General features: G+C 31.4%; 1 pseudogene across 1 annotated transcript; it reads right to left on the bottom strand.

Moving 5' to 3' along the window:
* Window positions 1–3,203: 3,203 nt before the first annotated feature.
* Window positions 3,204–26,654, bottom strand: LOC143594535 (peptidyl-prolyl cis-trans isomerase FKBP62-like; annotated as a pseudogene). The gene is made up of 14 exons (XR_013146351.1): window positions 26,550–26,654; window positions 25,815–26,039; window positions 24,454–24,631; window positions 7,674–7,837; window positions 5,852–5,927; window positions 5,135–5,395; window positions 4,890–5,045; window positions 4,618–4,802; window positions 4,435–4,524; window positions 4,156–4,325; window positions 3,946–4,073; window positions 3,557–3,842; window positions 3,350–3,461; window positions 3,204–3,263 (listed from the first exon to the last, which is right to left on the bottom strand). The product of XR_013146351.1 is annotated as a peptidyl-prolyl cis-trans isomerase FKBP62-like (transcript).
* Window positions 26,655–27,074: the final 420 nt, after the last annotated feature.

Below are 27,074 nucleotides of genomic sequence, written 5' to 3'. Positions count from 1 at the left end.
CACCGTATGTCATTGTGATAATCGCTAAGTAGTCATACATAATTTATGTAAGAAATGATTTCATCTTTCGATGCTTATCTTACTCTTATGTATCAAGCTCGTTCATTTTGTTCTTGAATCCCGTTTCAATCACTAGGTGTGTTTCTCTCAAATCTAGCCCTACTTATTGTTATTTTAACCTTCATGTGGCAGTCATGTTCTAAACACCTTTACAAAATACCGGTTTTATTTAAGATTTCAAACTAGATTGATACAAGGAATTTCCTAAATAATATTTCGTGTTTAAATTGTATAATTTCATTTTAAATAATTGTGTTCTTATTTACAATCATGTCACGTTTACATAAACATTCAAGTCGGAGAACTTTCTTTTATAAAGATCCATATAGCATTTGGCTTTCCGAATAAAAAAAAATCTAAAACCTATTTGTTCAACACTATCATCTTTATTGTCACACCCCAACCTAAGGCGGAAATGCCGGGGCATGACCCGATTGCTCACAGCTCGAAGATACTATCATAAATATAAATGACAATATCTAATTAATTATTTTGTTCAAATAACACACACAATAATCAAATACAACGATACAATTCAAATAAATAGGTACAACCATTTAAATTCAAGTTTGTCTTCATTATAATCGTAAGGTATTTCTAAATGTCCAAACTTCAATCTTCAATCAACCTACATATGCGTAGAAAATGGAGTTTGATCAACAACACATGTTGAGTGAGATGATCACCAATTTTGAAACAACAATAATAATAATAATATATATAGATATATAGATAATTGATAAATGATAAATGATAAATGCGCAAACCAATCTATGTGGTAATAATCAATCAAACCTTAACAAACCAAAATCAAGTATAGTCGTGTGCCAATGAATCGTTGCCAAGCGAATCAGGCATTGATTACAATGACTAGATTGTCGGTTTACCTTTGCCAAGCGAATCGGGCTCCGGTTACTAAGACGGTCGTATGATCATACTAATGAGAACCCTATACAAAAGGGGATATGTTGGACCTCTCCGAAACATTATCAAGTAAACAATTAGACATGTAGCAATTAGCAAATAGCATTCAACTGATATTCACACAATAATTATGTCTGCGATTTTGAGTATATATAGAATAGAAAATATGAGTAAGTACGCATATGTCCCCAAAACATTTGAAAACAGTGTATAAAAAAGGGGAATGATCAAACTCACCTGATCGAATAAGCCCAACGAGAATGAACACGACAAGAAACGATAATCACACTCCTCGAGAATTACCGACAAGAATCCTAATTAAATAATGTTATGAGTGAATTATAAATGATATAATATGTATAACGAATTTAGGATTTTGGTATGATTTGAGTTATAATTATGTTTGGTATGTTATGGATTGAACGATTGATCACTACGGATTATTGTTATCGTTTAATTATAAAAAAATTCATTGTTTAACGTATATTCGAATCTTACAAACAATTAGTTTAGTTTAATAAATATAAGTTGAGATCTATTATAATAATTGTTTAAATATATAATTTATAGTAAAATTTATATCTTAAAATCGTTTACGAAATTCTAATGATAGAATTTAACACGTTTAATACGTTTTGTTGTATTCATATATATATATATATATATATATATATATATATATAGGGTAAGGATCCTAAGAGAACCATTGGCAAATTGAGAACCATTTTGGACCACTAAAAAAACCCTCTAAAAAAATATTAAAAAAATTATAAAACAAACAAAACCGAAAATTTTAAAAAAGTAAAAAAACCAAAATTCTTATATTTCATTCCGGTTTCATTAAAAAAAATCCCGAAATTTTTTTTTCCTTTTTAATTCGTATTATACCTATACACATATGTATACTTTCATTTAATCTCTAGTTACGTAATATACACATATGTACATTATCATTTACCTTAAATTATACATATGTGTATAGGAAAAAACATGTGTGTACATATTATACATATATGTATAATAAAAAAAACCGATTTTTTTTTTCTTTTTAATTCGTATTATACCTATACACATATGTATACTTTCATTTAATCTCTAGTTATGCAACGTACACATATGTACATTATCATTTACCTTAAATTATACATATGTATATAGGGAAAAAAACATGTGTGTACATATATGTACATATTATACATATATGTATATGTATAATTTAGCTAAACCGAGAATTTATTTTTTTTTTAGAAACCGGGATGATAAATAAGAACTTTGGTTTTTTCACTTTTTTTATTTTTGTGTTTTTTTTTGTTTTATGATTTTTTTTTATTTTTGGGTTTTTTTGTGGTCCAAAATGATTCTCATAGTTCTCAATTCCCAAAAAGTTCTCACATTATCCTGATCCTATATATATATATATATATATATATATATATAGATATATATATATATATATATAGATATATATATATAATAAATAAATAGTTAAACTTATGAAAACGTTCAACGACAAATACATCAATATTGGCGTTAGATTTTATTAAAATACTTGTTGATTCATTATTAATAAGACATATACATACATATATATATATATACACGAAAACTTGTAACGAGATTACTTGACACAAAACGTTAACTTCTTACATATGAGGCACTGGATTTGGACAGAAACAGTAAACACTCGTTTTGGATTGAAACAATAAGCAGTAAACACATTTAACTAACCAGGTTGTAATCGAATCGACCCTTGCTTTCACAGACTGACTAGTGTTCTTATCTCGTAACTTAAAACTGACTTAACCAAAACTTCATACACTCGTTTTGGGTGTTTGTGTTGGGTGTTCGATATCTGTATTCAAGTGTATTAACAAATATAACCTTTTGAGTTCAAATGTAACCATGCCAATGGCACAGCCTTTTATCTTTTCTTGATCTCAAAAAGACTCAAATCACTGCAAGAATCGAAGCGCGTGCGTGCATGTATAAGCCAACACATTGCAAGAATAGCCAAAATAGCCAAATTGAAAACAAAGAAAAAGGCCTCAACACCATCTTTTGCATCTTGATTATGGTTTTACCAAATACAATTCAGTTAACAGTATCACTTCTAACATAAAACAAAAAAAAAAAAAAAAAAAAACACCATTGTCAACACGCAACACAACTTGATAAGAGAATACTAGACCATAAAAATCCCAGAAAACTCTTATGCCCTACAATCACAAGCACATTCATACTATGCCTTGCTGTCTCATTGGCTCTGCCTCCTTTGCTTTCTGCACAAAACAAACAAAATATATATCAATAACACCACCTTTTAAGCTTACATAAAAATAAATAAAAAATCAAAAAGCAGCCTTACATTGCAAGATGACTTGGTCATCTTGGCAAACATATTTCCATAAAACTTGGCATCCTTTTTATTATATTCTTTTATCTTCTCCTTCAGCACTTTGTATTCAAGTTTCACATCCCTAATTGTCCAATAACAAACACCAAAACGCATTAATAACTCCATATTCAGCAAATTAAATAAATAATAATCAAGGCGGTATAAAATGGTTCCTACTTGTTATTCGGGTCGATCTCGAGAGCTTTCTTAATATCAATCTCTGCAAGATCCAAATCCGCAACGTTTATGTAAGCTTGAGCCCTCCGGTACAAGGCCTTCACATTCGTACTCTCAAGTTCCAGTACCTGTGTAACCTTAGTGCAAAGCTTTTCAGCCTGTTTGTACTCCTTAAGTTTCAACTGGCAGGCTGCATTATTATAAGATTGCAAGTAATCTTCAATGCTTTTGCTTGTTTCTTCTCGTCTTCTTCAAAATTAGTATCATACTCTATGTACTTGGCAGCCTGAGATTCAAAAGATAAGATACAAAGTTAAATTATTTAACCAACATACACACAACATTAATAATTAAAAAGTCTGCTTAAAAGTTATAACATTGAATATTACCTTCTCGTACCGCTTTATTGCTTTCTTATATTTACCAGCTTTAAAGAACGCATTTCCTTCTTCCTTCTTTTTGCCAGCAGCCTCGATCTTCTCTTGGGTCGTGTTCATGTCCCAAGATTCCTTGTCCTGAAAATAAAGAATGTTAACAAACAATAAAAACCAAATTCATGATATTTGAAATGTGGAATCAACCAGAATTTCAACATATCTTAACAAAAGAAACAAGCTCAACTTCATATGTAACGGTAGCATTAGGTGGGACCACTGCTAATTCTTGCTCGGAACCGGTAGCACCGAAGGCATATTCTGGTGCAACTGTCACAAGAGCTAGCTCACCTTCATTGTCATCACAGCTCAGTCCAACCCATCAATCACTTGCTCTGTTTATGCGAGAACACCAACATGATCATTATCGAAAATAGGTTTCAATGTTGCATATCATAAAACATGCTAAATAAACAAACTTTAGATGATGTATATAATGCATACCTTCATCTGTCTTAAACTCCAAAGGCTCAGAATCATCATGGCCTTTTTTGATGAATACGGTTCCATCTTCTAGCTTACCAATCAGCTTAACTGTTCATCATAACAGCCAATTTTAGACATAATATGTATATAGATTGTAAAGCGAGACAATAAAGAAACAAAAAAATATCAAAATTTGTCTACCCTGAACAACAGCTCCTTCATTCGGGCGTGTTCATATCCCTCTCCTTCTTTCAAGATTTTCTTGATAACTTTCTTGTCATCCGTAACAGTTGACACCACTTTCCATGATAGAAGTTCCAGTGTGATCAGTAGTGTAGCATTTGCTGGAATTGAAGCCTCAGGTTTCCCCTTGTCCCCAAATCCATCTGCAACCCATAAATCACAAATGTGATTCATCCCTCTTGCCATTCAATTCAAGACTTTCTTTAGAAAATACATAACAAAGAACTTACATTCTGGTTTGACTGTAAGGATGACCTTTTCCCCTTTCTTCATTGCTTTCACAGCCTTAGACAGAGCAGGGCAGAAATGACCATCTTGTACTGTGAACTCAACTCCATCTGATTTTGCAACTGGAGTCCCATCCTCAAGTCGAACCTCATAATTCACTGTGTTTATGAGATTTAATATGTTAATAACATGAACAAAGAGTCAGTAATCAGAAGCATGACAAACGGTCGGATACAAGAAAAAGTACCTACTACTTCATCAAGGTCTTTAGGGTTCTCCCACTTCTCTCCTTCCTTAACAATCTTCTTGAAAATACCGCCATCTTTGCAAATGTCTTTGACACTAACCCATGAGATCAGTTCCACATCAAACTGGAGGGTGGCTTTTGGAGGGATTTTTGGGGGCGAACCAGCTTCACCGTATGCCAGATCAGCAGGTATGGTGAAGAGTGCATTTTCACCCTTCTTCATGGTCTTGATACCCAAATCCCATCCCTTGATCACTTGTCCTGAGTTGTCAGATAACAAAAATTATAATGAGAACGACCATGAACGACGACTTTTTTTTATTAACTAAATGAACAAGCATGAACAAAGGAAATAATATGTTATGCTCGTTAATGTTTGTTCATTATATATTTTAAATTTTTTTTAACCAACACAAACCTGGTAGCGTCTCAATTAGCCAAATCAATAAAAACATTGGTTTTTTTTCATTCATTTGCGTTCTTTCGTTTGTTTTCATAAACCATTCAATCAATAACAATTTCATTTCATTAATAAGTAATAAACAAACAAACACAAACAAAAAGCTTAATGAACAAACACGAACAACACATTGTTTGGTTCAGTTACAGACCTACCTACACATAGCTTCCAGTTGTATCAGCTAACTAAAAACGATATAACAATATAATCACAGAATAATAATCAAATTAAAGAGAGAGTAAAGTAAGCACACTAACCTTGACCTAGAGTGAACTTAAAACGTTTCTCCTCTATCAAATTGCGTTCCATCAAGCAACGTTCCAGTATAATGAACTGTCAAAACAATAAACAATATAATATAATAATATATAAATCGAAACCTAGATCGCAAAGAGCGTAGAAAGAAATATATCAATCAATCAATCAATCAATCATACCCAGTAAAATCCCACCGACAGCAGAGCTATAGGTAGGGTCTGGGGAGGGTGGGATGTAGGCACACCGTACCTCTATCCAAAGGAATAAAGAGGTGGCTTCCAGAGAGACCCTCGGCTCTAAGAACATGTGTATGAAGCAAAAAAATGAAATCAAAGTTTAACAGTTATATAAAAAACTACTACTAATTATAATAATATTAATAAAAAGGTCACAGTTTAACCGCAATATAAAAGCTAATAATAATAATAATAAAATATGTAAGGGAAATACCATTATGGTATGTGACCTAAATAAGTTAAGTCTAAGCCCTAAGGTATTCAATTCTCTCTAAAAATCCTTAACTTTAATTCTACTTCTCCACGAATTCATATCCTCAACCATGTCCTCGGAGAGGTTTAGGTCTATCAAATCATGCCTAATCCTCTCATCCCAAGTCAATTTCGGTCGTCCTCTACCCCTCCTCCCCTCTATAGTAATGTTTTCTACGGATCTAACAGGATTCGTCGTCTGTCTTCTCTTTACATGTCCAAACCATCTCAATCTCCACTCTCTTATCTTGTCTGCTATGTTCGCCACCCCTAATCTCTCGCGAAGCACAACGTTTCTTATTCTGTCTAGCCTTGTGTGCCCACACATCCAACGTAGCATTCTCATTTCTGCTACCTCCATCTTCCGCACTTGTGCCTTCTTGATGGCCCAACAATCTGTTTCATATAGCATTGCAGGTCTAACTGCCACCCTATAGAATTTTCCTTTCAGATTAGTGGGAAACTCTTGTCGCATAATATACCTGTGGCTGCTTTCCATCTACACCATCCTACCTGAACTCGGTGGGTCACATCACTGTCTAATTCCCCATCGCTCTGTACAAATGATCCTAAATACTTGAACTTCGTTACCTGCGGGACCACCTGCCCTTCAATTGTGATGTGTGCGTCTTCACTGTCGTTTATCTCACCAAAATCACAGTGTAGGTACTCCGTCTTAGATCGGCTAATCTTTAAACCTTTTGTCTCTAAGGTTGTTCGCCACTCCTCAAGCCTCATGTTTAGATCTTGTTTTTTCTCAGCAAGTAACACAATATCGTCTGCGAACATCATGCACCACGGGAGAGTCCCCTGAATCGACTTTGACAACTCATCCAAGACTACTGCAAAAAGAAACGGGCTCAACGCTGACCCCTGGTGAAGACCTACCTCTACCGGAAAGAAATCAGTATCCCCCACTGGCGCACGGACACTTGTTTCACTCCTGGTATACATATCCATAATTATCTCTATGTATTTCCTGGGCACTCTTCTACCCTCCAAGCACTCCCAGAGCACCTGTCGTGGCACACTGTCGTAGGCCTTTTCTAGGTCAATAAACACCATATGTAGATCACGCTTCTTCTCCCTATACTTTTCCATTAATCTTCTTATAAGGTGTATTGCCTCTGTGGTGGAACGCCCCGGCATGAAGCCAAATTGGTTGACCGTAACCTGAGTTTCTCGTCTAAGTCTAACCTCAATCACTCTTTCCCATAGCTTCATAGTATGACTTAGTAGTTTGATTCCTCGGTAGTTACCACAACATTGGGCGTCTCCTTGTTGTCATGTTCTTCACGTAGAAAGAAATATAAGCCTAATTATTATACTCTACCTTCAACTTCATCTCCATTCTCAGGAGTGTCCCAGCCTTAAGCAGCTTCTTCTTCAACCCTTGATTTCCGATCTCCTTCTCTTCGCCGACCTTCAACGTCACCGGAGCATCAACTTCGTCCATGAACTCATCATCGGCTGCTGGAATATCGAAATCCTCATCCACTGGTGAATTAATGGTGGATGTGAGTGGTGATGAATAAATGAGGGATTTTATATGTGATGTGATGAGTGAAAGATGTTCGGAGTTGGGAAAGAAGGGATGGGGGGTCAGGATGGTTCGAGAGAGAGCACGTTGACGTTAGTCTCGAGATTTATTTGATGAGGTGGAGGTCATCTGCCGGTCACTGATTGTTGACGGAAGGGGTGTTTTCTACATTTTAGCTTAAAAGTTTGGGAAAATTCACGAGATTCCATTTTTGTCTCCACAAATACAATTTTTCAAAAATGTCTTCTATAATGACGTGTTAGGCATCAATGCGTCTTTAACGACCTGCTTGACCATCAAACGCGTTTTTCACGATCTATTAGCCTCCAACGCGCGTCTTTCACAATATGTTTGGCCTATTAATTGTTTTTTTTTAATATTACATTATTATGACTAATTTTATACATATTTGTCTTTTCTTTTATAACTTGTACTATATAAATTTATATATAATTTTTAAATATGCCGTTGAGACGTGTTTATTTTTCTACATATTGTCATAAATTTTACTCAAAACCAAGTGTCTAATTGATATCGAAATGTTTAATAAATGTTTAACAAAATTTGACCAGACTCGTTTTAAGTAAAATTTATGCCAACAAATTGATAAAAATAAGTGTGTCTCAACGGTATATTTGAAACTTTATAAAACTTTATGCATTATAAGTTATTAAAAAACCAAATATGAAGTTAATTATAATAATGTAATATTAAAAAAACAATTAATAGGGCTAACATGTCGTGAAAGACGCGTTAGAGACTAACAAGTCATGAAAGACGTGCGTTGGAGGCTAACATGTCGTGAAAGACACATTGAGGCTAACTCGTCGTCAAAGATGTGTTTTTAGGGGACAATTCTAGAAACTTTTATTTAAAGGAATAAAAATGGAATCTCTCTTCATTAATGAGATATTTTAGGAATTTTCGCTAAAAGTTTTCTAAATATATGATTTTTGTCGAATAAAATGAAAAATATATGTGTATTAATTTATTATAAGACGGGTGCCGACCAATGCAACGGATGTTAGAGTGTAGACTCTTTTAAATCATGTAACAATTATGAGTGTTCGTGTTTCGGTTTAAAACCTTGAAACCGTTTAAACCGGTTCAGTTTGGCTTCACGGTTGTTTTGTGTTTTACTTTCGGTCAATTAGTCGGTTTCAAAATTTTCAAACCGTAGCAAATGGTTTGGTTCACGCTTATACCACAAACTGACCATAGGAAAACAAGTATAATTGAACAAACTTTTTTTTAATACAGGTAAACCTGGCTATTAACCCAATTCCAACATGATTTTTTGCAATCTTTGTTCTAGTTATATTTTGCCTCCTAGGTCTTACGTTAATGTTTACTATTTATGTGGCTTTAATTTTCATTCTTCCTGTTATGATCCTCTCAAGCATCATATTTTGTTGGTGCTTAATTAGAACTAACGGGGCTATTAAATTAATAATCATTTTAAACTAAATTTATAATCAAAGCGTAAATCGTGAAATCAAACCGAAACCAAACTGTTAGTAATGGTCTGGTTTCAATTTCAATGGTTTAGTTTTGATTTTGGAGGACAAAAAAGCGATACTAATGGTTTGACTCATAGATTTAACTTAAAAACTATCAAAATCAGCATTGAATACTCATATCACATGTGTAACATATAAATTTTCTAAAACTGAAAAAACTATAACCATATCATACTCAGAATAAAGAGAATAAAATGATCATCTATATGGTGTAATTTTTTTACAAAAATATTAACGTATGTAAAAGTTATGGTCGTTTAAAAATCACGGGCGGGAAGTTGGTTTAAAATTGAAATTAAAAACATAATATGGTTAAAGATGAGGATGCAAAATTATAAGTTGGGTGAATTATGTTTAAAAGACAAGTTTACCCTTTTATTCACATGTACTTTATGCATTAGTATTTGTAAAACTCTTAAAATTAAGTGTTTTAATTTACCATTGTCTCATGTGTGCACCTCGCTCTTCCACATTAACATCGTTAACCCAAACTCCATTATCTTACACGTCATGCATAACATTTACACGAGTCGGTAACGAGTCACACACATGGGTCTGTCAGTACGCGTTGGTGATTAATGTCGAATCAGATATGTTTAATAATTTGGATACACTTGTTATTTGTTAGATGATTTTATGTGTTACACGACTTAGTACATTATGCTCGCTTAACATGCTATTAGTTGTTATATAACAATAATACCTCAAGCATATGTTTATAATATTATCTATGTGAAATCACATGCTAAATGATTATGTGCTTAGTTCCTAGCTCGTTTCATGAAATTGAGATCGATTGAGCGTATTAAGCGCAATTTATACGTTTTGGCTTTTATAAAAATAATATTTATGAAATAACAACAAGGCTTTATTTTTGTAAGCTTGAGTTAGTATTTTAGTCGGAATAATTCGTTATAATACTGTTTGTTGTTAAAAAGTTTGCTTAACGCCAAAACTCATTCTAAAAGGGTCATTCTTGTAAATACAATCTACCTATTCTAATAAAGTAAAATAAATGTGGACACTTGTCATGTTTTGGTTAATTCTTACAATTTTTTCCCCTCCAAAATTAATATACCCTAATATATGTAATAAATTAATAATTATTCACTTTCCTTTTGCACTATATTTATATAATATCTATATACTTTTATAAATATAAATATTAACATATTATTTTACTATATATTTCAAAATACTTGGTGAATTCCAAAAATCAACAACAAATTATGTTTTTCAAATGAAAATTGTTTCGGGTTTTTTGTAGAACTTAAATTTGATTTTATGGGTCAAAAGTTGGTAAATAGATTGTTTGGTAGGTCAAAATTTGTTACGGGTCAACAATGAAAATTTTGAGTACTTTTAAAAGTTTGAGAATGCAAAATAGATTTATCGTCAAATTTGTTGTGGGTTCAAAGTGTTGACTTTTAAATGTCAAAAGTATGAAAGTTAGAATTTTAAACATGATTTGGGTTTCAAATTTATTTTTAGGGTCATTTTTTGATATAATCAAAAGGTTTGGGATTTGGCAAATTGAGTATTTTTTCCTCAACTATTAAAATTTAAGAAAAGATTGCGAACATTTTCGACATGCCAACCCCATACCTATCAATGCTTCTAACTTTTTGAAATATTTATGTCAACATTAATTTTTCCTTAAATGGTGATCAGAACGTTGTAGGGAAGCATGTCATGCAAAACTATGCTCAAATGAAACAAAATATTCACAAAATTGAATGGGTTAACATGTTATTTTTTATGTTGTCATTATGACAAAGTCGAGAAGCCTCTGAAACTTATCAAAATCTTGGTGTAGCTCAAAAAAACATAGTTCTTGAAGAATTATGAAACTTATCAAAATCTTGGTGTAGCTCAGAAAAACATAGTTCTTGAAGAATTATGTCAACATTAATTTTTCCTTAAATGGTAATCAGAACGTTGTAGGGAAGGATGTCATGCAAAACTATACTCAAATGAAACAAAATATTCACAAAATTGAATGGGTTAACATGTTATTTTTTATGTTGTCATTATGACAAAGTCGAGAAGTCTCTGAAACTTATCAAAATATTCACTGCTACAATTTAATGTCCTACTTTCCTTTGATGGGTGGTAAATTGATAAATATATCAATAAATGTAACGTCTCTTTTGTATTTAGGCTGAGTGGTTAGAACTATATCGTATGAGAAGTCTTATTTCCGAAATTGGTTCATAACCAAAATTCTTTCAATTATACATATATGACACCGAGAATGAATTTTTCAATAGAAAGAAGCATTCTCGGGTACGTTTTTGCACGGGCATTTTTTTTATTAAGTTCATTTAAAAAAATCATTTTGTGATATAAATAAAATCAGTTTATGTACACATTGTATAGATACAAGCATAGATGTAATACATTTTTTTTTCATATACGCTATGTAATTATTTTTTATTTATAATTTTATAATTTGAATTATCCCGTGTGTGACACGGGCTCTAAAACTAGATATTATAATATTATATAAAATACCCAACCCAAAATCCCAACCACAAACGATCGTCCTTCTCCCTCTCACGATTTCAAACCCCAACCAAACCCTAGTTCTTCAATTTCAACCTTGATTCATACAATTGATGGTGTTTTTGTGACATTCGTCAATTTCGGGTCTTGTTTGTATTCGTTTTTGTATTTGTTTATTATGTAAACCGACCCGATTTGTAAACCGAAGCTTATGTTATAATCAAAATGATGGATTTATGTTACAATATTGTTTCACACTTGTTGGGTCTTGAAAACATCCTATTTTTATTTTTATTTTTATTTTTATTATTTATTTATTTATTTATTTATTTATTTATTTTTGTTGTTTTATGTTTTTGTCTTGATCCATTTTGCATGAAAACTCTTGTGTCTCACACTCATATTTGACCACCAACATTACCCTATATATACACCACCTTTCCTCTTCATTTTCCCTTGCTACAACTCCAAAAAAAAACAAAACTCTCTCAAACATCAAAGATTCAATGTTATCTTCTTAAGTGTTCTTGAAGGTTTTAGTCTTTCATCTTAATTAGTTTATGTAGCCTTATTAATACTTGTTTATGGTTGTGCAACATATATATAATATACACCCCTTGTTTACCTTTGATAGTTACTTCTCCGATTCCAGTCGGTGAGGTTTCAGACCTCATAAGGCAAGGCTTCATGGAGGACTTCGTGTCCTTGATATATATACATCTATATAACTTGTTCATACATATTAATCTTGCTTATTTTAGTTTGTTGGTCATGTTTAAGGTCAACGAGAAGAACTACACGACTCATGATCTCGAACTTGGTGCCGTTGTTTTCGCTCTCAAAATCTGGAGACATTACCTTTATGGTACGAAATGTGTGGTTTTTACCGATCATAAAAGCCTTCAACACATTTTTGACCAAAAAGATCTCAATATGAGACAACGACGATGGGCCGAATTACTTAGTGATTACGATTGCGAAATTCGTTACCATCCCGGTAAAGCGAATGTTGTCGCCGATGCCCTAAGTCGAAAGGTTAATATTAAATCTGTTCTGTTTCTAAGCGTTGTCGTTCGAACCGATCTTCAAATTCGAATCTTCCAAGCTCAACGTACCTCCGTTGAAGAAGGTAATATGTACGACGAAATGTCATGTGGAGCCGAACTTCAACTCGAAACCAAACCCAATGGTCTTTTGTACTTTCTCAATCGTTTGTGGGTTCCAAATCGCGATGACCTTCGTACTTGTATACTCGACGAAGCTCACAATTCACTATATTCCGTTCATCCCGGTGCGGATAAGATGTATTTCGATCTTCATGCTACCTTTTGGTGGCCGGGTATGAAAAAGGACGTAGCGTTATTCGTATCTAAATTTCTTACTTGCTCAAAAGTTAAAGCCGAACATCAAAGACCTTTTGGTCTACTCGAGCAACCACCGATTTCCGTTTGGAAATGGGAAGACATTGCTATTGACTTTATCACTAAATTACCCAACACCCAAAAGGGCAACGATAGCATTTGGGTGATCATCGATCGTTTAACCAAATCTGCTCATTTCATTCCGATCCGCGAGAAGTATTCTGTCGAGCAGCTTGCTCAAATCTATGTTCGAGAAATCGTGTGCCGACACGGTTTACCATTGACTATTATCTCTGACCGTGATGCTCGTTATACCCCACATTTTTGGCGTTCACTTCAAGAAGCTTTGGGAACACGTCTCAATCTTAGCACCGCTTATCATCCTTAAACGGACGGTCAATCCGAACGTACAATACAAACTCTCGAGGATATGCTACGAGCATGTGTTCTTGATTTCGGTGGGAATTGGGATCTCACATTCCGTTTATTGAGTTTTCTTATAACAATAGCTACCATTCGAGTATTGAGATGGCTCATTTCGAAGCTCTTTACGGTCGTAAATGTCGTTCTCCGATTAGTTGGAACGAAGTCGGTGAAGCTCAAATCACGGGACCCGAAATGGTTCAAGAAGCCACCGATGTTATTGATCGAATCCGTAAGAACCTCCTAACCGCTAGAAGTCGTCAAAAGAGTTACGCCGACAAACGGCGAAAACCGATCGAATTTAATGTTGGCGATCTTGTCCTTCTAAAAGTATCTCCTTGGAAGGGGGTAGCCCGTTTCGGAAAGAAGGGTAAACTAGCTCCTCGTTTCGTTGGTCCTTTTAAAATCCTTGAGCGTGTTGGAAAAGTAGCTTATCGACTCGAACTACCGGAAGAACTTACCGGTGTTCATCCGACATTTCATGTTTCAAATCTTAAAAAGTGCTTAGCCGAGGGTAATCTCCATATACCTCTCGACGAAGTACGTGTCGATGAGTCGATGGTCTTGGTTGAACGACCCGTTGAGATCATGGATCGCAACGAGTAGAGAACCAACCGTAGCGATATTCGGTTAGTCAAAGTTCGATGGGAATCACGGCGCGCCGCGGAATTCACTTGGGAACGAGAAAACAAAATGAAACAGAAGTATCCACATTTTTTTGTAGCATCGTCTTCGTCTTAATTTCGGGGAGAAATTTGCTAAAGTAGGGGATACTGTGACATTCGTCAATTTCGGGTCTTGTTTGTATTCGTTTTTGTATTTGTTTATTATGTAAACCGACCCGATTTGTAAACCGAAGCTTATGTTATAATCAAAATGATGGATTTATGTTACAATATTGTTTCACACTTGTTGGGTCTTGAAAACATCCTATTTTTATTTTTATTTATTTATTAATTTATTTATTTTTTGTTGTTTTGTGTTTTTGTCTTGATCCATTTTGCATGAAAACTCTTGTGTCTCACACCCATATTTGACCACCAACATTACCCTATATATACACCACCTTTCCTCTTCATTTTCCCTTGCTACAACTCCCAAAAAAAAAAATTCTCTCAAACATCAAAGATTCAAGGTTATCTTCTTAAGTGTTCTTGAAGGTTTTTAGTCTTTCATCTTAATTAGTTTATGTAGCCTTATTAATACTTGTTTATGGTTGTGCAACATATATATAATATACACCCCTTTTTTACCTTTGATAACTACTTCTCCGATTCCGGTCGGTGAGGTTTCAGACCTCATAAGGCAAGGCTTCATGAAGGACTTCGTGTCCTTGATATATATACATCTATATAATTTGTTCATACATATTAATCTTGCTTATTTTAGTTTGTTGGTCATGTTTACAAGTTCCATGGTTATGGGTTTTTAAGAGTCTATGCTTCAGTTTAACCGTAAATAGCTCTAAACCGTAAACCGAACTTTGTTACTAGTTTTGTTAAATAATTGTTTAAACATACTTATTGTTAGATCTAAGTTTCTAAAATCATTTTTACAAATTCTATGGTTATGGGTTTGTAGAATCTTACCTCGGTCTTAACCCGAAACACGATCCGAACCGAAAACCGAACTTTTGTTTAAAGACTTTATTGTTAACTTTTGGTTGTAAAACTTAAAGTATTTTTATTTGTACATTATTATACAAGTTCCTTAGTGTTTGGACATGTGGAAACCATCTATGAACTTGTTGTGAGATGGAAACCGAACCAAACCGATTCTTCCTCACTTAAGACACACAAGTGTGTGTTTTTTTTAGCCATCAAGACTTGTATATTTCTTTAAAAATAGTTACAAATTGATTTTTAAATATTTTCTTAAGTACTTGGAAATGTTGGATCCAACTTGATCTCATAACAAAGTTTGGACCGACAAAACCGAACACTCGCTTAACGTGCGTTGTTAGTTCTAAAACAATGAAACTACATACTTCGTTAAGTCTTAATAAATTTTATTGAGTTATCTCATAACATTCAATATTTTGGAAAGTTGACTTTGGGTTTGACCAATTATCAAGACCCGAACCGACAACCCGAACACTCGAAAAAAAACCCGTTTTAGTATCTTCATTCCAAAGGGATTTGCTTTCTTGCATTTTACCCACCTTATTACTTAACATAGGTTGAGTAAATATTAAGGTTAGATACTTTAACCCGGTTTCGAGCAAACTTACATTTTTAAAGGGTTATTATTATAAATTCTTAAATAGTTACATTTTAAATCTTGAACTTTAATTATTTACATTTCTCAACATTTATTTTGTTTAAAGACCTTGAAGACAACCTTTCTAAATTCAAGACTTCTTTTCTTTTTAGACATTGTGCGTTAAACTCGTCGTTCCGACAAATCTCCAAATTATCATCTTTCAAGTTTACTACTTGAAGGTGAGTACTTCATACCCCATTTTCCATCTTTTATTTTGGGGGTGACATTTCATACTTATTCAAGAAAATGCTTTATATTTGAATCTTAAACCACAAACGTAGTTGTATACTTTACCTAAATAATTGCTCGATTTGGTGTTCTATGCTTATATGCCTATGTGTTTATCGCTTTTGGTTGGTGGAACTATAAAATCCTAGACTATTTGGCATCCCCTTATAGCAAGGTGTCGTTAACGTAATGCAATTAACGATAACTATAAAATCCTGGACTATTTGGCATCCCCTTATAGCTAGATGTCGCTAATGTGTTTAGCGATATCTAATTATCCAAATACATGAGAATAAAATTGTTATTCATTCTTAATTTCTTTTTGTTTTTATCTTTTTAGACCTATAACTATCGTTCATAAAATTTTTAACACACTCATCTCCTACAATAAAAAGTGTTTATAAATCTACCTATACTAATAAAAGAAAATAATTTTGGACACATGGCATTCTGAGGTTAATTCTCACTATCAAATTCCTGCCAAAATCAATTCTCTTCTATTGATGGAAAAGAAAAAAAATATATCTTGGTTCTAAATATAATATTGATTACAAATTCAACATAGCGTATTAATTAGTCAATCTCCATTGATTGAATTATTAATACTATAAATTATAGTGTAAACATACTTAATATAAAAAAATATTAATATATGTAATAATTACGTGAAATAAAGATATTTTCTTTAAAATTAAATTGTATATAAAAGAGTTTATGTTTAAAGAGTACACCAACATTTAATTTTTGAGACATATTCATATTGAAGAAAACTATAATAATTTTGTTTACTTTTTACAAATATTTAATGTTTAATAAGTCTTAAAAAGTATAGACAAATTTTATATTTTTTTTTATTTAGTATAAGACTATTGTGACAGTTGAACAACAGTGTGTTTATAAGGAAATCATGAAAGTTGTTCAAAAAGGAAAATGTGGTGTCTTTTTGGTTTATGGTTTAGTGTTTAGGGTTTAGGCCTTTAGGGTATGGAGTGAAAAACATTTTTGTGAAAGACTTTAACTACCTCTTTTAGAGATCCAAAGGACTCATTGTTTTAAATGATGCTTCCAGTGGCATTGCTTCATTATTGTATACCGATGATAGAACAACCCATTCTCGATTTAAAATTCGAATACATTTGATGATATAAAGCGATTATATTTGTAATACATATTTTCATAATATAAAGAGACTTAATTATCTTTTATTTTATTTGTATTAAATTATTCATTACAATTTATAAATTAACTTATACCGTGTAATACACGGGTTTCTAAAGCTAGTTGATGTAATATAAAAAAAGGTATATATAATTTCATTAAAGATATAAATATATTTATTATACTGAAATAAATAGCCGCATATTTTTAAGATATAAATATTTTTAGTTAAGCCGACATAAATGCCCGTATATTTTTAGTCTCTGTAATATAGGTAATTAGTTATTTGATTGGATAATGGATTGATATGTTTTGATAACAATAACATAAATAAGTTTTCATTAAAAATAGAAAGATAGTTTGAGTATAAAATTTTGGCTAAGAGTGAATCTTCAAGTAGCATGTACCTCAAGTTATTTTATTTTATTAGAATTGGTAGATATGCATACATCCTTTAACTTATTTAGCAATATTTATTCTTGAATTAAAATAATTTTGTATATACTTGAATTAAGAATCAAGTTATCACCTCAAGCATTTGTATGGGTCCACCTTATGATGCCATTGTTGTTAAATTCTCGTTAGTTTATTAATAGACTAGATTTTATCCCCCGCATTACGAGGGTTGTTTTACATTATTCGTTTTTAATATTTATATATGTATATTTGGATTTTAATTTTATTTATTATAAAAAAGTTAATAATTAATATACTTGAGGTTTGATGATGAATGGTTTTACAAATAAATGACATGTTATAATCCGGTTTAAAAGCCATCTGGGTTTGGTGATACCCATTACCCGTTTATTTTCTTTATTATAAAATTGTTTCTTAATTATAAATAATATCTTTTTTTAAAATAAAATAGGATATTAATTTTTAGTATATTCCTATTTTATAGGATTTTCATATCAAATATTTGATGAGATTATTTTTTAATATAATGAGATGTTATAACCCGTTTAAGAGCTATCTGGGTTTGATGAGACATTTACCCATGAATTTGGGTCAAATGCGTGAGAAGCATTCATTTACCAATAAAGTAATCTGATGGCTTGAGAGAATGGTTGTTTTACATTTTTCGTTTTTTAATATTTATTTTTTGGATTTTAATTTTCTTTATTGTAAGAAAGTTAATAATATACTTAGGGTTTGATGATGAAAGGGTTTTATAAATAAATGATATGTTATAACCTGTTTAAAAGCTATCTGGATTTGGTGACCCATGACCCGCTTATGTTTTTTACTATAAAATTGTTTATTAGTTATAAATAATATCTTTTTTTTTTAAATTGGATATTAAATTTTAGTATATTCCTATTTTGTAGGATTTTCATATCAAATAATTGGTAGGATTAATTTTTAATTTAATGAGATGTTATAACCAGTTTAAGAGCTATCTGGTTTTGGTAAGATCCATACCCATGAATTTAGGTTAAATCAATGAGAGGCCTCCATTTAAAAATCAAGAAATCTGGTGGCTTTCATAAAAGGGGGAGCGACCACACCGCGACACATAGGATTTTTGGGTTTTCGTTTATATATATTATAGATTTGTAAGAATGCTATAATTGTGAGACATGTGCATGGTGATAGCGATCTTGAATTACGAGGAATGACTATTTCCATGCAAATGACGTGCATTGTAACTATAAGGGTTGTCATTTTTAATCACAGCCCGAAACCCGACCCGAATAACTATTAACTTGAACTCGAAAATACTCGTACTCATGAAATCCGAACACGAATCTAATGAACCCGAGTACAACCCAAATTTATACGGGTCGAGTACTGATTACTTTTTAATGGGTTTCGGGTAAACCCGAATAACCCGTTTGACTAAGTATTCTATTAAGTTATTAGCCTATTCAATGAATGTCGTTGCCTACCCAATTCTTTTTAAGTCGCCTACTTCGTTCCAATTCCAACCCTATTTAACGATTACTACTCCAACCCATTCATTTATTATAGAGATTGGATATGACTATTTATTCAATCAATCGATCGGTTTTTCAGGCTCAGTTCTTCAGTCGACCTGCTATTCATTCCATCAATTGAAGCGTTCTTCATACTCTTTCGATTGGATTATGTGGTTTGTTATTTGCTTATGTAAGTTAAATTTTAAAGATGATATATTTGCTTGAATTTTACCATATATATGCATATGTATATAACAAACTCGAGGAACCCGACCTAAGAAACCCAAAATCCAAAAGTACAACCCAAATAACACCCCTAGTAACTATGATGAGGTTAAGTTGAAGAATAGATGTTTAAGATTGAAATATCAGTGGTCAAACATACGTTTCAGAGTAAAAGATAATTAGATACGAAAAGATAGTATCATTCGATAAGGTTTTTAGGTTTATTACACACTACTTTTGTAACATATACTTGATAACTTATTAACTAATAATAACTTTGTCAACTATCCAAATGCCAACTACCACAGCTCCTTCAACTAATTACTAGAATCCCTATCGGAACTTACGTTGCCATAAACAATAATAATAAGTTAATAACTGATGTGTCACTCGGAATACCAATTACCTATCACCAGGAATATCAATGTTGCATTCGAAAAATGTATTGACTCAAATCAACAGGAATTCATGTGTTGTTGTTAGTAGCAACTAGCAATCACTCTTGTACTAATATATATATATATATATATATATATATATATATATCCAGGGCCATCTCCGAGGATTTAAATACCTCAGCCGAGCTGATATAAAAAGGCCCTAGGCCTTAACGAATGACAAAATATATAAGCTAATTTCTATATACGAAGATTAATGTTATAACAATAAATATAACAATATAGAGCATGTTTGGGATTGAGTTTGAAAAATGCTTATTGGTTTTTTCAAAAAGCCATTTTGAAAAGGCAGGATTTGAGGCTTTTAGAAAACTGCTTTTTAACCCTTTCAAAAAGCTAAAATAAAAAGGATTTTTGTAATTGTCAAACACATTTTAACTTATTGGCTTTTAGAAAACACCATTGAGCCTATAAGCATTTTTCAAACTCATTCCCAAACATGGCCATAATATGAATACAATATCCAAATTATCGAAACCCAAAAACTTAATACTTATACGAGTTATTAATACAAAATTTATTAAAATTAATATAGTTATTTTAATATATACTCAATTTTTTAAAGTTGTTTAAAGGATTTTAAATTGTATGTTTGAGATAAAAGTTAACAGTGAAGTATAACTAAAACAAAACTAAAAGGGGTAAGTATGTAAATAATATATTTAATTATGAAACAAAGAGCAAGGGCTATTTTTGCCAGTACTTGAAACTTGATTTTGTTGTCATCTTCTCCACCAAGACTTTCCGGCAAAGTTATATGGTGAACCTATTTTTCCTGTGACTTTTAAACACCAAAATTAACGATCAATTCGACCAATTGACGATGCCGTTTGACTCAAGATCTTTTATATATCAAACATATATACGTATAAAAGTTTGGGCCCCAAAAACTTACGCTCCCCAGCCGGGGGTGCATCTCGCACACCCCCTTGGTCGGCCCTGTATATATCAATTTGAAAGCTCAAGTATTTTATATTTGAAAATCGAATTAAAGGTCCACTCCTATTATCGTGTTAGGTTGGCGCATTGAATCGTTAAACTCGAACACGACCCATCTATCTATTTATAACAAAGATATCAACCCTAACTTTCACACTTAAATAATATAACTCGTACACAATCCTAATTATCAGTATAAACTATAAAGACAAGTCAAACAAGTTAAAGGATTGTAATTTGTAAACATGCTAAACATGCTGAAGGACTGTAACAAGTCTTAAACGTGTTGGCGGCCCAATACTAGATTGTTCCAATGTCATGTTGTGGTCATGTAAAAGGAATTGCCACCCTAACGACAGAAAAGTTAAGCCGTTGACAAACTCGAACAAAAAGTTAGATCCATTTATCAATGTCTTGTTTGAGTTAAAAATTCAAAGAACGACGTTAATACTATGTGAGTGTGTGTATCTCATAAGCACTTATAAATGGAATAAAGGATGTTGACGAAAACACTAACACATGAAATCACGTGTGTAAACTCACCCTCAATGTCACGAAGCATATAGAATCGGATATTCGGATTCTTAACCATGTGGGTCTCAAGCATAAGAAAAGTAAAGCCCATTTTTAAGCTCCTTAAGATTTTACGTCGAATTCATATAAATTACTTTTCTTAAATATATATAAACGAAACCTTTAAAAGCTCTCTGATTGCTTCCTACATTCTTTCAAGCTACTAAATTGCTTTATTTGTAAATGGAGACTTCTCATGCATTTGACCCGAATTCACATGTATGGGTCTTACCAAACCTAGATAGCCCTTAAATGGGCTATAACATCTCATTAAATTAATTAATCTCAATAAATATTTGATATGAAAATCCTATAAAATACGGATATACTAAAAATTAATATTCGATTTAAAAAAAGATATTATTTATAATTAAGAAACAATTTTATAGTAAAAAATGCGGGTCATGAGTCTTACCAAAACCATATAGCTTTTAAAATCGGAGTATAACATCTCATTTATTTGTAAAACCCTTTCATCATCAAATGATAAGTATATTATTTACTTTCTTACAATAAATAAAATTAAAAATCCATATATATATATATAACCAGTTTGCTGTTATTATTAGGTTTATTTTTATAAGTGTTTTATGTTATTTTTTGTTCGTATTTGCTAATTTTCGATTATGAGACATTATAAGTATTTGCTTATTTATATTTTGTTGTTATTATTAGATTTTATCTTTTGTTGATATAAGTATATGTTGTTATTTACTGTTATTATTTTGTTCGTGATTTTGATTCTTTTGTTGTAATTTTTAGGTTTTTTTATTTGTTATTACAAATAATTGTTTATGTAGATTGGTATTGTAGTTGATATTGTTTCTTACGTTCTCATTTTTTTATAAATTGGTATTATTTTCTACATTCTCATGTTAAGACTAAAATGCACATGAACATTCCCCTATATATATATATATATATAGGATCAGGATCATGTGAGAACTTTTGGGAATTGAGAATTGTGAGAACCATTTTGGACCACAAAAAAACCCAAAAATTAAAAAAATCATAAAACAAAAAAAAAACACAAAAATAAAAAAAGTAAAAAAAACCAAAGTTCTTATTTATCATTCCGGTTTCTTAAAAAAAAATCTCGGTTTAGCTAAATTATACATATACATATATGTATAATATGTACATATATGTACACACATGTTTTTTTATACACATATGTATAATTTAAGGTAAATGATAATGTACATATGTGTGCATTACGTAACTAGAGATAGATTAAATGAAAGTATGCATATGTGTATAGGTATAATACGAATTAAAAAGAAAAAAATTGGTTTTTTTTATTATACATATATGTATAACATGTACACACATGTTTTTTCCTATACACATATGTATAATTTAAGGTAAATGATAATGTACATATGTGTACATTACGTAACTAGAGATTAAATGAAAGTATACATATGTGTATAGGTATAATACGAATTAAAAAGAAAAAAAAATCATTTTTTTAATGAAACCAGAATGAAATATAAGAATTTTGGTTTTTTTACTTTTTTAAAATTTTCGGTTTTTTTAGTGGTCCAAAATGGTTCTCAAAGTTCTCAATTTGCCAATGGTTCTCTTAGGATCCTTACCCTATATATATATATATATATATATATATATATATATAGGGTAAGGATCCTAAGAGAACCATTGGCAAATTGAGAACTTTGAGAACCATTACCCTATATATATATATATATATATATATATATATAGGGTAAGGATCCTAAGAGAACCATTGGCAAATTGAGAACTTTGAGAACCATTTTGGACATATATATATATATATATATATATAGGGTAAGGATCCTAAGAGAACCATTGGCAAATTGAGAACTTTGAGAACCATTTTGGACCACTAAAAAAACCCTCTAAAAATATTAAAAAAAAGTATAAAACAAAAAAAGCCGAAAATTTTAAAAAAGTAAAAAAACCAAAATTCTTATATTTCATTCCGGTTTCATTAAAAAAACCGAATTTTTTTTTCTTTTTAATTCGTATTATACCTATACACATATGTATACTTTCATTTAATCTCTAGTTACGTAATATACACATATGTACATTATCATTTACCTTAAATTATACATATGTGTATAGAAACATGTGTGTACATATTCTACATATATGTATAATAAAAAAAACCGATTTTTTTTCTTTTTAATTCGTATTATACCTATACACATATGTATACTTTCATTTAATCTATCTCTAGTTACGTAATGCACACATATGTACATTATCATTTACCTTAAATTATACATATGTGTATAGGAAAAAAAACATGTGTGTACATATATGTACATATTATACATATATGTATATGTATAATTTAGCTAAACCGAGAATTTTTTTTTTTAGAAACCGGGATGATAAATAAGAACTTTGGTTTTTTTATTTTTGTGTTTTTTTTGTTTTATGATGTTTTTTATTTTTGGGTTTTTTTGTGGTCCAAAATGGTTCTCATAGTTCTCAATTCCCAAAAAGTTCTCACATGATCCTGATCCTATATATATATATATATATATATATATATATTATAAACGAATAATGTAAAACAATCCCGTAATACGGGGGATAAAAACTAGTTATTATATAAAGAAAACCATTTCTAAAATTTAAAATACCATACTTCATGAATATTAGATTATTTATAGTTAGTTTTTTTTAAAATGTCAAATAGAATTCGAAAGATTGATTCTAAAAGATTAAAGAAACAATTTTTTTAACTCCATCAACTATAACCTTATTAATTTATTATTTCCGGTCCGAAGCCCGAGAAAAGGAGAGTTACATCACGGCTCAATATTTTAGTTCGTTTTAGACTTCCAAAAACGTTGAGATGGACTTTTAGGATATGACAACTTTGAGTTTGTTTTTTCAAGAAAATTCTATAACAGAAATTGTTATTATGGTTTTCCTTCCCTTTCATTATACCAAACTAGTTTTACACCCGCGCGTTGCGGCGGGGTGTAAAACCGTTTATTACACACCCACTTCACTTGAAAATATGAAGTCATCATCACCTCCGCCACCATCGTCTTCGGTCATCATCCTTTCTCCAGCGGCCAATAACTTTTGTGAACAATTAATAAAACCCTCTTGTTGTAGCGGGGCCATAAACCAAGCCAAGTAGCACCAATGCCACACCACTGCCATCAAGCACCAACACTGGAAAAGCTTGTATAAAAAAAGAAATAATAAACCTAAAAAAAGGAAAACGAACAAAAGGCAGACATAAAAATGTTGAACCACGTACGTGAAACGTAAATAATAGGAAACAATAACTAAGTTGACCAAGGACCGCACGTTGGGACATAGTTGAACCACACATGCACATTGATGCGTGTTAACTCGCAAAATTTTGACCAAAATGTAAAACGACAAATTCATTAATTATGAAAAGTATAGGGGACCAAAATTCAAAATGAAAAAAACATTGCTGTTAAATTGGAGAAGATGTAAAAGTATGAGGGTTAAAATTAAAAAAAGTTAAGTAAACAAAAGTAAAAAAAATGAAAAAAACCATAAAGAGAGTACAACAACCGTATCATGAAAAACAAATATTGAAGCACAATACACCCACTTTTATTATTATATAAATTGGTAATAAACTACGAATCATATAGTTATTGAGTTAAAGTATACTTTATCTTTACTCTATTGGTTCATAGTGTTTTAGTCTTTAGATTATTAGTTTTTGTCAGCATATTATACTGTTATCTTATCTTATTATACAATTACGTAGGGATGAGCTCGGTACCATACCGGTACCGAAAATCCCGATCCCGAAAATCGCAAATTTTTGGTACCGGTACCGGTACCGAAATGTTCGGTTCGGTACCGGTACGGTACCGATATTTAAGGTAAAATTCGGGAAATACCGGTACCGTACCGGTCCCGAAAACTCAAAACCTTGGTACCGATTCAGTACCGGTACCGGTACCAATCGGTACCATACCGATTTTTGCCCATCCCTACAATTACATATTCTCATCGCAAAATCAAATAAAGCTTAGCATTTACTAACCGAAAATCTTGTTCGTTACTTAACATGCTTACTTAAATGCTGTATTTATATATAAATAATAATTTTACATGAATTAAAAGACTTCATAACTTATTTTAATTCAAATACAAAAAGTCAAAAACATACAAAAACTAACAAAGATAAATTGGATAAATGAAAAGCTAAACATTTTATAACTTATACCATGAGTACAATAAGCAAACAAAGGAAATTAGTCTCCAAATAAAAGAAAAGTCTCCAAATCTTAAAACATAACAATAAAAACATATCATTGTCTTTATTTATTAATCAATAAATGGTAATCATAACCATTCTTTTTGAAACCTTCTCCAACTTAGGAGTTACAAGTTTAACACCATATGTCATTTTGCTATCAACTCCATCTTTAACAACTCCACTAAACACATTTGTCTTCACTTCCGCATTTGATGTTTTATACTTAATTGCTGACATGCTAAATTCATCATCAACGTCAAACACATCCACAAGTTTCCATTTCAGTTTATCATCAAATAATGTAATTGATGACTTCTTCAAATTATTTGCATCCTCAAATTCAAATTATGATTAGCATTTATTGACTAATAAATGAATGATATGTTTTCATTGTTATGTTTTAATATTTGAAAATTTTGATCTTTTATATTCATTTTTTTTATTTGGAGACTAATATAATTTGTTTGTTTATTGTACTACAGGTTATTGACCCGTGGACGTCACGGATGGAAATATAAACAATGTTAATTAAACACTCAGGTATCCTATTAACCATCATAAAGTATGGACAGTTTGTATGATATGATTTTACGAATAACTATTTAAATGATGATTTATACAATTGAAAACTATTAATTATTGTAATGTTAGATATAACATACATAAGACAAAAAATGAAACTAAAAGGATTATACATACATTAACACACCCTTAAGATATCCTATTAACCATCATAACATTAATACAACTTCAAAAACCCAAACAATGTTCCAAAAGTATTTAGAATACTAAAACATATACATCTAGTTTCAAACCATTCTAAACATAATCAAAAAACTTTACAAGCTGCATCAAAAGTAACATATCATCCAAAAACTTCACCATGTAGCACATCAGCATCACGGGCTGAATAATTGTCAACCAAAAGAAGACAATTTCATTCACAACCTGCCATAACAAATAATAGTTGATTAAAAATCATTATCAATATATCCCAATGCATATACAAATGTTAGACACTTATATCATTAAAAAAAGTGCACCATAATAATATAAATATGGAATTATCATTATCTTATAGTTGTATACATAAAATCTTGAATTAAACAATATAATTACTCATAATAAATTTAAGATTATGATGTAATATTGGTTACGCATGTTTGTTGATTGAAAAACAGGATAATACGATAATATGCATAACATGTAATATATTGTGTATAGAGTTTTATGTTTATTCAACAACATGTTAATATGGAGGATCTCATAAACAACTTTAATAGATGTACGTTACAAAAGTCGAAAGGATTAGCAAAAGAGCACACCTTAGATTACCGGTAAGTAGAATATCAATAATCTTGAGAAGTG

This window comes from Bidens hawaiensis, unplaced genomic scaffold, assembly GCF_021521415.1.
Source record: "Bidens hawaiensis isolate Kalapana, Puna unplaced genomic scaffold, B.hawaiensis_p1.1 tig00043787_1, whole genome shotgun sequence".
NCBI lineage: Eukaryota > Viridiplantae > Streptophyta > Magnoliopsida > Asterales > Asteraceae > Bidens > Bidens hawaiensis.
This window is presented reverse-complemented; position numbering and strand designations above follow the sequence as displayed.